Genomic DNA, 12,426 nt, shown 5'->3' with positions numbered 1-12,426 from the left:
TTTCTTATCATTTCAAAAGTTTTTATTGATTCTATGATAATACCTGTGAAATAGGAAATGCTACCCCCTTTCTTCATTAATGTAAGTACCCAGGCAGCAAGAACACTGTGAGTCAACTGGGTGCAATATTAGTATGGTAATCAAACTTCATTCTATTATCAAACACTAACCCTATTTGAACCAAAGTTGGCCAAAGGTGGCAGCTACAATACTGAGTGCTTTCTAAAGCTTTTGTGATTATCCTGGTCTGCATACATTATTTACTAATTCAGACTTACTTTATCTGACGGTGAAACATCATGGATGTTTTTATAATTTTTATCCAAAGATATAACATAGCATATTTCACATGAAAAAATACATCAAGTTGATAATAGTAAATTATAAAACTTCTTTTAGTAGTGACCTTAAAATCTGGTTTATGTATGTAATTGCTGTCTATATAATTTGTGTAAAAATAAATGACTAAACTGATTCATAAACTTGCTACATCTTAAACATTACACCACTAACTTAATATGCTTATATTAATGAGAAAAACTGCAGTGTTTTAACATTTTATTAGGAAAGTCTGTATTCTTCATTTATTGGGTAGAGTTTGACGGGACTTTACCTAAAATCACAAGTCTACACATTGTCTACATATTATGTTTACTGTTATACTAGGGGAGTTGAATTAGACAGTAATGGCTAATGAGATCTGGAATGTGTGCTACATAAAAAGTGTGCCTGTTCTACTGAAGTGTTCCAAAGAACACTCAGAATAAAATGTAAGAGCAATTTCATCATGTTTTTCACTCAACAGATGATTCTCAAATTGATGGTAACAGATTGATTTTCAGTGAAAACAAAACATGCTAATGTGTTTGTGTGCATAACATGTTTTCAGGAAATCCTGAAAACTGGCAAAATTATGCATCTTGCTTACAAATGCTGTTAGTCTCTTCTGTCATTGCAAAGACAGTTAGTTTATTCCATAACCCAGTCACACTTGTATTTAAGAAAGAAAATGGATCCAAGAAAATTATACTTCAAAATTATTAATGGTATGTATATATCTTCCTTAAAATGGATTTCAAGCTGATATAAAGAGAAAAAATGTGTATAACAACATACCATCTATAAAAATACATTGAACTGAGAGGACCATATTAATTAGTATCAAGTATTGACATGTAATACAATGATAGGCCTCTGACATGAAAAAAAACATCAACTTCAAAGTTACAATCATTCAGGGATATAGTGATAAATATTTCAGGGAAACCCAAAGGTTCAGGGGCTGTAGAGATGGCTCAGTAGTCAAGTGACTGCAGCTCTCCCAGCGGATCTGCATTTAATTGCCATTATCTACCTTAGGCAGCTTCCAACTGCTCATAATTCTAGCTCCAGGAGATCTGACATCCTCTTCTGGTGTCTGGGAGGCACTAGCACACAAAGGCACAAAACCAACCAAACACAGACACACACACACACACACACACACACACACACACACACACACACACGGAGGGGGAGAAAACATTGCATGAAAACTAGTGTATTTTGTAACAAATAGCTTTAGAAAAATAAATAAATTTGAATATATCAGTTATTCCACACTTAGCATAAAAAATAATCTGTTAACAGAAACAAATAATAAAAATAATCAATGCAACAAAAAGTTAGTTTTAGAGACACTCAAAAACACTGACAAACTCTTAAGCAAATTAACTAAAAGCAGACTTGGACTATTCAAATTAGCAAAATTAGAAATACAAATGGAAATATAAAAGCAGACACAGTAAATCCAGAGAATCATAAGGATATACTTTAAAAAACTGTTCGACCAAATTAAAACCAAATCTAAAAGAAAATTGCTAGATATATACTACTTCCCAAAGTTAAGTCCAGAACAGATAAACAATATAAACAGGTGTAGAACCCATAGTAAAATAGAAGTAATTAAAAGTCTTCCAACCAAATATATCCCAGGATCAGATGGTTTTAGAGCAGTCATTCTACCAGACTTTCAAAGAGAAGTCAATGCCGATATTTGTCAAATTATTCTCCAAATCAAAAACATAAAGAACATTGCCAATTTCATTTTATGTAGCCAGTTACCTTAATACCTAAAGAAAATACTTAAGAAAAAAATACAGACTGATCTTTCTTATAAAATAGTGCAAAATTCCTCCTGCCAAATACTTGTAATCCAAATCCAAGAGCACATTAAGAAGATCATCTACTATGGCGTAGTCCACTTCATCCTGCAGATGCTGAGTTGGTTCAACATACAGAAATCTATAAAAAATAATCGACTACACAAGCAAATTGAAAGACAAAAGCCACATGATCATTTCATTTGATTTGGCAAAGTCTTTTGATAAAACTAAAACCCCACTCATGGTAAAAGCCCAGGAGAGCATTTCTGTAAGTGTTTCTCAGACATTCAATATTCCTCTATTGAGAATTCTGTTTAGTTCTCAGGTCCATTTCTTAATTGAATTATTTGGTTTGGTGGTGTTTCATTTCTTGAGTTCTTTGTATATTTTGGATATTAGACCTTTGTCAGATATAGAGTTGGTGAAGATCTTTTCCCAGTCTGTAGGTTGTCTGTTTGTTCTTTTGACAGTGTCTTCTGCCTTAGAGTAGCATCTCAGCCTTGTGAGGTCCTATTTATTAATTGCTGACCTTTAGGCCTAGCCTATTGGTGTTCTGTTTAGGAAGTTTTCTCCTGTGCCAATGTGTTCCAGGCTCTTCCCTACTTTTTCTTCTAACCGATTTAGTGTCTTTGGTTTTATGTTGAGGTCTTTAATCCACTTAGACTTGAGTTTTGTTCATGGTGACAAATATGGGTCTAATAAGGGAAATATAGGAGAATGGGGAAATAGAAGGATCCAGAGAGTCCTAGAAACATACAAGAAGAACATCATGATGGGTAGATTGGGTCCCAGAGGATGTCTGCTCAAACTACTGCACTAACAAAGGATAATAAAAGTAGTAAACATCAAAGCCCTACTCTGATCTAGCCAATGGACTGGACTTTATCCACAGTAATGTGGAGAGCAGAGACTGTCTAAGACATTAACTCTGGTGTCCCATACTTGACCACATCCCCTTGAAGGGGAGGCCTGGTGGTACTCAAAGAAAGAATAAGGAGGCTACCATGATGAGACTTGATAGCCAATGACAATATAGTAATGGAGAGGGCCTTGTCGGTCATAGGCCTAGGGGAGAGGAATAGGGTGAAAGTAGGAGGGAGGAAGGAATGGGAAGATACCAGTGATGGGATACCAATTTAAATGTAATCTGAATAATTTAATTTTAAAAGACCCAGGAGAGATTAGGGATATAAAGAATATACTTCAACATATTAACATAATAGAGGCAGTTTACAGCAAATCCAAAGATAATACCAGTTTAAATGAAGAGTAACTCAAGCAATTCCACTAAAGTTAAGAATAAGAAGAGGAATACATTCTCTTCATACATATGCAATATAGTACTTGAAGTCTATTTTTTGTTTTAATTTTTATTTTTAATTTCTTCAGTGTATATCCTGATTGTAGCTCCTCACTTATCTCCTCCTAATTCCAGCCTTCCTCCCTCATAGAATTTCTTTCCCTCCCATCCCTAGTCCTCAGAAAGTGGAGCTTACCTCTTGTAACATCTGACCTCAGCCTATCAAGTCTCATCTGTATAACCTGAATTGTCTTTCTCTGGCTCCTGGCAAAGCCACCCCACCAGTGGGAAGTGGTCACCATGGTGGGGTGGGGGAGTGGGTAGAGTCCATGTCAGATGTAGTCACTACTTTCCATATTGTGGGCCTACAATGAGACTGTACTGCCTATCCACTACATCTGAACAAAGGGTCAAGATTCAGATCATACATGGTCCTTTGTTGGTGTATCAGTCTCTGTTTTGTAGTATGATTATCCCGTATTACGTGCCTAGTATCCACTTATGAATGAGTGAGTATATGCCATGCGTGTCTTTCTGGTACAGTAGTTTGTGTAGGGCCCTCTTGGTCCAGATCCACAACCTTGATGGTCTTCTTTTAGGGTTCCAGGATCCCCTGACTCTTCTATTTCCCCATTCTTCCATACCTCTCTTACCTTGATTCCCAGTAGCAAGTTCCAGCATCTGTCCCAATCCTCCAATGAGTGAAGACTCTCAGAGGAAATTCAAATTTGGGTAGTATCCAATTATAAGTAAGTATATACCATGTGTATCTTTCTAGATCTGAGGTAATTCACTCAGGATGATTATTTCTAGTTGCATTCATATTCCTGAAGATTTCAAGTTTTCCTAGTTTTTAAAAGCTGAGTAGTACTCTATAGTGTAAACGTACCAATTTCTTTATCCATTCTTTAACTGAGGGACATTTCTGTTGTTTCCAGATTCTGACTATCACAAATAAGGTTGCTATGAAAATGGTTGAGCAAACATCCTTGTGTGGTACAGCATCTTTCAGGTATATTTCAAGGAGTGGAATAGTTGGCTCTTGAAGTAGCCCAATTCCCAGTTTTTTGAGAAAGCACAAGATTAGGTTCCAAAGTGGTTGTACAAGTTTGCACTCCCACCAGCAATGAAGGAGTGTTCCTCTTTCTCCACATCTTGACCAGTATGTGCTGTCATTTGAATTTTTGGTCTTAGCCATTTTGATGGGCATAAGATGGAATTTCAGAGCCATTTTGATTTGCATTTCTCTGATGACTAAGGATGTTGAGCATTTCATTACATGTTTCTCAGACATTCAGTATTCCTCTCGAGAATTCTCTGTTTAGTTCTGAGTCCCATTTATTAATTGTGTTATTTGGTTTTTTGTTGTTTAATGTCTTGAGTTCTTGATATATTTAGATATTAGCCCTCAGTCAGACATAGGGTTGGTGAAGATCTTTTCCCAGTCCATAGTCTGTCATTTTATTTTGTTGACATTGTCCTTTTCTTTATAGAAGATTTTCAGTTTCATGAATTCCCATTTATTAATTGTTAATTGTTGATCTTAGAGCCTGAGCTATTGGCATTCTGTTCAGGAAATTGTCTACAATGCCAATGAGCTAAAGGCTCTTCCCCAGTTTTTCTTCTAACAGATTTACTGTGTCTGTCTGGTTTTATGGTGAGATCTTTAATTGACTTGAACTTTAGTTTGTGCAGGGTGATAAGTAAGGGTCTATTTACATTTTTCCACAAGTAGACATCCTGTTAGACCTGTATCATTTGTTGAAGATGCTATCGTTTTTCCAATGTATAGTTCTAGCTTCTTGATTGCAAATCAAGTGTCCATAGGTATGTGGGTTTTTTCTTCAAATTTGATTCAAGTTCATTGATTTACCTGTCAATTTATATACCAGTACCATGCCATTTTTATTACTGTTGCTCTATAGTACAGTTTGAGTTCAGGGATGGAGATTCCTCTGGAACATCATTTATTTTACAGGATTGTTTTAGTTATTCATGTTTTTTCCCATATGAAGTTGGGAATTGATTTTTCAAATTCTTGAAAAAATGTGTAGGTATTTTTATAGGGATTGCATTGAATTTGTAAATTGCTCTTCCTAAGATGGTCATTTTTAATATGTTGATTCTCCCCATCCAGGAGATATCTTCTGATATCTTCTTGAATCTCTTCAGAGATATGAATTTTTTTTCTTACAGGTCTTTTACTTGCTTTGTTAGAGTTACATCAAGATAGATACTTCATCCTACCACAGAGATATTTCTCAACCATGTTAATTGCTGCTCTATTCATAAAATCTAGAAGTTGGAAACAAACCAAATGTCCCTCATCAGATGACTGACTAAGGAAAATATGGTACAGTTTCACAATGCACTGTTACATAGTTGTTGAAAAAAATCTGAAATCATAAATTCAGAGGTATATGGATAGAATGAGAAAAAACAAACAAAACATAATCAAGATGCAATACGTAAACCACATAGGTTGGATATAATGTACAGGGCTAGAATTGATAGCTAAATACCTTTAGAGAAAGGAAATACATTGAATATTTATGAATGGATGCAGGGGAAAGCTCTGGAACAGGATGATCAAGTAGAGAGGGGCCAGGAAGAGGAGAAACAGTTAAAAATAATGGCTATCTTATTTATATATAGTTTTCTTAAACTTTGATGCTGCATGTTTTGTATATATTATTATGACTTTCAGTTTAGTGCTTTTCTCCAATTCTTTAGTGTGGGAACAGACAAGTGTGTTTCTGTTTACTGTGTCTTCTTTTGCCATCTTTTTGTTTTGTCCTATTCTGATGTATTAGTTTTTGTTTTATCTTATTATATTTTATTTTATCATTACCCTTTACATCCTGTTTGTTTCATAATTAGATACAGAAAGTTGGTGGAGCCAGATGGAAGGGGAGATGGGGCATAACTAGGACTGGTAGAGTGATGGAAAATTGTAATCAGGATATACTGTGAAAAACAAATGTATTTTCAATGAAAGGCAAAAACAGAAAATGAAAAGGTACTCAGGACCAAATGGTCACATTTTTGCATTGGAGAACTAACACCATTGTTATCAATATGACAATAACACTAATGCTATAACTTCCACAATTGAAACCCATATAAAATCTTTAAGTTAAGTAGATGTTCTGAGATAGAAGGAAGAAGAATATAGTAAAGATATTAATTCCACCATAATCTATGACATGAATATGTTTCATCTATATCAAAGTCCCCCAATAAGGACTAGCCAGATGTTCATGCCACTTAAAAACAAAGGATGTTAAGTTAGAAAGTATCCAAAATGGCATTTTTGTAATGGGATTTAACTATGCTTCATTTAGAGTGTGTCATCTATTATTATTAAACATACATGTACACATTTAAAAATAATCATGGAACAAAACTAGTGAATTTAAACATATAAGAAACAAAGGTATACACCTTTTCTTTATATGGCTGAAATGCAATTGAGCACACCAGGACTACTGATATTATCAGACAATAAATTTCTCTTTTAGGGAGCTGGAGAGATGGCTTATGAGTTAAGAGAACCTATGAGTGTTCCCAACACACAGGTAGGGAACCTCAGAATGGCTTCTAATTCAAGTTAGGGGATATAAAATCTCCATTTAGCATATTTGGACACTTTACTCATGCATAAAAATATACAGACATACACATTATTAAAAACAAAAATAATATACATATACATATATATACACAATTAATAAGAATTGATTACTGTGCTGTGTTTCTGATAAATCTTTTAACATACCCCTAAAAGGTCCTGGTTGAAATCTTCAAAATTTCACAATATACAACTATTTAGGAAACAGTTTAAGGGTTTTTAATTAGAATTTTTACCAAAAGATGTGAATTCGTAAAGAAAATAGTAAATACTGATTAATAATGTATTTAACAAGTATAAGAACAACACAGGAAAATAGCCAATATAAAACTTTGGTTATTGAGAGAGAGAGAGAGAGAGAGAGAGAGAGAGAGAGAGAGAGAGAGAGAGAGAGAGAATCAGAGGGTGACAGATACAGACACAGAAATCCTATTGGGACTCTAGATGAGAGAAGCATGGAGAATAGCAAAGTGGAAGGATCCAGAGGGTCCCAGAAACCTACAAGTAGAACATTATGATAGGCAGATTTGGGCCCGGGGTCCCACTCAAACTAAGGCACCAGACAAGGACAATATAGGTGGTAAACTTTAAACCCCTACCCAGATCTAGCCAGTGGTCAGAACATTCTCCACAGTTGGGTGGAGAGTGGGATATGACTTTCTCATGTACTCTGGTGCCTCACATTTGACCATGTCCCCTGGAGGGGGAGACCTGGTGGCACTTAGAGGAAGGACAGCAGGTTGCCAAGAAGAGACTTGATACCCTATGAGCATATACAGGGGGAGGTAATCCCCCTCAGGAACAGTCGTAGGGGAGAGGAATAAGGGGAAAATGGGAGGGAGGGAAGAATGGGAGGATACAAGGGATGGGATAACCATTGAGATGTAACAAGAATAAGTTAATAAAAAAAAACACACACAAAAAATCCAAAATGTTATATACCTAAGTGTTCAATTATGTATGTATATATTAAAATGTAATAGTATTCACTTCCCATTTTCTCTCTTCTAACTTATTTCAGATGTTTCTCATGGCCCCACTCCAATTTTATATTTTTTCTTTACTCTTTTTTAGAACTCACTAAATCTAATAACAGCTGCACACTCATTTGTGCATGAGTATAGGACATTCCACTGGAGCATAGGAGATCTACAAAGACTACTATTCTGAAGAAAGTTGTCTTTTCACCCTTCAGGAACCATCAACTGCCAAGTTCTCAGGTAGAGATGGGGGCTCATTTACATCCTATCTTGCCCATTCTGGAATGCTGCCACTATTAGACAGGAACCCATAGACCTTTGCATTCATGGCATTGAATTTTTATCACCATAAAATAATAAGAAACAATATAATGGCCTTATTATATTCAAAGTACTTTTCCCTAATAATAAATGTTTTTCAATGTTCTTTTATTTTGAGAAGTTAGATAGACCTTGAGATCAATGCTACTATCAATAAATACACACATGAAGACACATGAAGAATTTGAATCAAGTAGAGCAAGTTTAACTTTATTGTATTAAATTACATTTGCCATGAAGAGGGGAAATGCCAGACTCAGAATCATTGCAGGAACAAAAGCAAACAGAGAAGAAAGAGGAGAAGGGGGAAAAGTGGAGAATGGGGCAAACAGGGATAATGATGATGAGAACCTGGGAGAATCTGTGAGAGACACTCACAGAGTTTCCTATGAAATAGGTACCAGAACTAATTTCACTGCCAAAGTCCAGTTTGCACTCTAGGCTTCTATTTATCTGAGAATGGTGGTTGATGATTTCAAATACAGCAAACCAGCCATTAGGGAAAATATCCTATTTTTGGCCACTGAAAAAAGGCAAGCTTGGATGCAGGCAGAGTTGATGGCCAACTCTGCCAAGACAGGCTAAATAAGTCCTCAATAGTTCCTGCCTCACAAATATGCCAGTTGGCCAAACATGATATTCCAACATTATGGAGAGTTTTGGGTGACTTTTCAGGCAGCAAACTGTCTCTGTCATTTTTTTTTTCACTTTGGAAACTGCTAACCTGCACTTCCTGTTTACTCAGGTAATTTAATTTTATTCCTTCTCAAGTCTCTGATGGAGTTGAAGACCAATAGTTTAGTTTTACAATTAAGCTTAGTGGTTTAGGGGTTAAGATGTTTTTAAGTATAGATAGAAGTCTTAAATTGATAGAGATGAGATATGATAGATATTGATTTATATTCAGAATTTTAGAGTCAAGTAGATAGGAGAGATATTTTCTTCAAGGTTGCTAAATACAAACAGTCAAAACACTATGAAAATAACATTAATATAATTCCTGATTGTTTTGTGGTTCTTCTTGCTGTATGTAGAATATTATATTTAGTTGTAATAATATAAACATATATATATATATATTCAAAAATATTTTTAAAATTTCCTAGCTAGTGTCTTGAAATGTATCATTATTTAGATATCTATGTTAGATATCTATGTTGAGAATTGTGGGTAAAGTAATAAAAAACACGCTACTTACTATTCATTTTGGAATGTGTAATAATCCTTTCCTTTGCTCTAGGCACTGCATTCCACACTCTGATTATGTTCTGAGTCTTGGATGGAGGAAGGCACCTAGATCTCAGTGAACCATATATACTTTCCTGGGCTTACACCACACATTGGTACCCTAGAACTATCATTCTCTGATAGTCCAAAACCCTGCAACTACTTAAACTATGCTTTCCTGTAAAAAGCCTCTGTAATAAGGCTTCCCTAGATTCTGGATGTTTCCATGGAAGTAAAGTACAAGAAAATCTTTATAATCAGAAAAAATTCTCCATAGATGTTTTCTCCCCAAATTTATAGGAACTTTATTTCCTGTTACTGTAGACACAATTAGCAAAGCATGCTGAAACATAGGGTGAAAAGAACAAATAGCTATTATTATTACTCACTGTGTCATGTGCTAGTACATTTACAGCTACATTCAAATGGGTAATGTTGATCAGTACATCAGTAAACTAGTGCCCTAGTGATGACTTCCCATCTGATAAAAATAATGAATGAATCTTTGATCATCTTACAATCCTGCTATTTATTTTTATTATTTTTCATTATATTTCCTTTTAACATATACATTTATATTATTACACATATGTAAAATAAACTACATACAGCAAGAAGAACCACAAAACCATTAGGAATTATAGAAATGTTACATTCAGAGTGTTTTGGCTATTTGTATTTGGCAGCCTTGAAGAAAACAGCTGTCCTATCTTGGTGAGTCTAAAATTCTGAATGTAAATCAGTATCTATCATATCTCATCTTTGTCAACTTAAAACATCTATCTAGACCCCCAAAACATATTAACTCTTGAACAATTAAGCTGAATTGTAAGACTAAACTATTTGATCTTCAACCCCATCAGAGACTTGAGAAGGAATAAAGCTTAATTACCTGAGTAAATCAGTAGTGTAGGTGAGCAGCTTCTGAAATGGAAAAGTGACAAAAGCAGTTTGCTGCCTGAACAGTCACCCAAAACTCTATAAACTTTGGAGCATCATCTTCAGCCCAATATATCTGACAGACATTCGTGAGCCAGGAACTATTGAAGACTTGCTTACCCTGTCTTGGCAGAATTTGGCCATTGATTCTGCCTGCATCAAAGCTTGCCCATTTTTAGACAGAATTTTGCCTGTTGAGGACAGTTTGCCCAGTGGTGGCTTGCTACATTTGAAGCCATCTCCATGAGGAGGTTCTTTGATGCTCATCATCATCTTTGATATAGGTTAGGTGTTGACAGGAGTTAAACTTTCTTGTTGATAAACAATCTTGAAACTAATAAAATATCTTTAAATGCTATATTCTCTGAGGCTTTTGAAGACTTTATCTAACTATTTTACTACATATACACACACATATATATAATCATATCTATCTGTTAAACCTAGGATGAATATTCTTGTGGAAAAAATAGACTAATAATTGACATGACCATGGCTTGGTCAACTAACAATTTCCTTGAATTACTTAATTATATTAAACAACCTGCAATACCACTTTCTAGATATTGGAAGTAAACCTTGTATTGTTTTTCCAAATTTCTCAGAGTGTCTCCCTTCCCTCCTCCCTCTCCTGTCTCTACTTTATTACACTTAGCCACTCCCTCCTTTGCCCTATCTCAGTGATTTTAATTGGTGGTAAGATATTTTAATTTTCTTTTATTCTAATAGAAATATTTCTTGTGCAGATTTATCTTATGATTTTTATCTAGATATTAGTGAGTCTGTGGGTTTGATTGTGCATATTCATGGAGCTATGAGAGGCAGAAGAGGGTTTGGGGTCACATGGAGCTTGAATTATAGTAGTTAACAGTAGCTAATGAGAATGCTGGAAGCTGAACTCAGTTTCCCAGGAGAAGCTGTGATAGCTGCATCATCTCTCTAGTCATAGTTTATTCCTTTTGCATCCAAAAATGAGCTTTTTTTATCCTTCAAGATGCAAATGGCATTAGATTTTTAAGTGACTTATTTAATGTGTTTGTCCCTCCTTCTCATGTGGGATATCACTTTGATTTGCTTTCTTCAAAAGTGCAGTCAGGACTGGGAGCTTGCCTTTGATTATATTCTTTTTTGTTCTCTATCTTATTTTTCTGGCACTGAGAAATAAGTCTCTTTCTTTGATCTTTATTCTTTTTCTTTTTTTTTCAATATGTCTGCTTTATTGTGTAATTATGAAGTTAAAGTGAGGAATGATTTACTTCCTCTCTCTCCTGTGCTCTGTCATACATCAACTATGTTTCTGTTGGATCCTCAACCATGCATGCAAGGCAAATGAATTAATATTGTAAATTTGTAGTCCAGTCAAACTATACAGTCATCTTTCTGAAAGTTTTATTTTATCCAATTCTTGGGAGTATTATTACATTATTCAGTGTCCTGTAGAAATCATATATCTTTTGTAGAGATCTGCATTGTATTGCAAAGAATATGTACTGTATGAGTTGGAGGCTTGTGCCTGACAGGAACTCTAGAAGGACGTAGCCTCTATTATCCTCAACCTGAATCCATCTTCTATGTGAAAAGAGGTGCATCTGATGGTGAAAAGAAGAGTGGCTCTATAAGCTTAGAAACAGCATATACTTTTTTTCATTATTCAATTATTAGCCCACAGTATTGCCAGATAGGCTTGGTTTTTCTCAACTGAAATAGAAAGACCAAAGAAAAGAAAAGGAGTGTCATTATCAGTGTTTGTGTCTGCCACTTGAAGGTGATATATAAAAAGCTGGATGGGAGTTGCTTAGAGCCAGCTGGCATGGATCCTGTGTTGGGTTAGTGTTTCATTTCATTACGAGTGTTTAAGGAATGCACACACACATTCACATTCAC

Source organism: Acomys russatus, chromosome 13 (genome assembly GCF_903995435.1).
Source record: "Acomys russatus chromosome 13, mAcoRus1.1, whole genome shotgun sequence".
NCBI lineage: Eukaryota > Metazoa > Chordata > Mammalia > Rodentia > Muridae > Acomys > Acomys russatus.
This window is presented reverse-complemented; position numbering follows the sequence as displayed.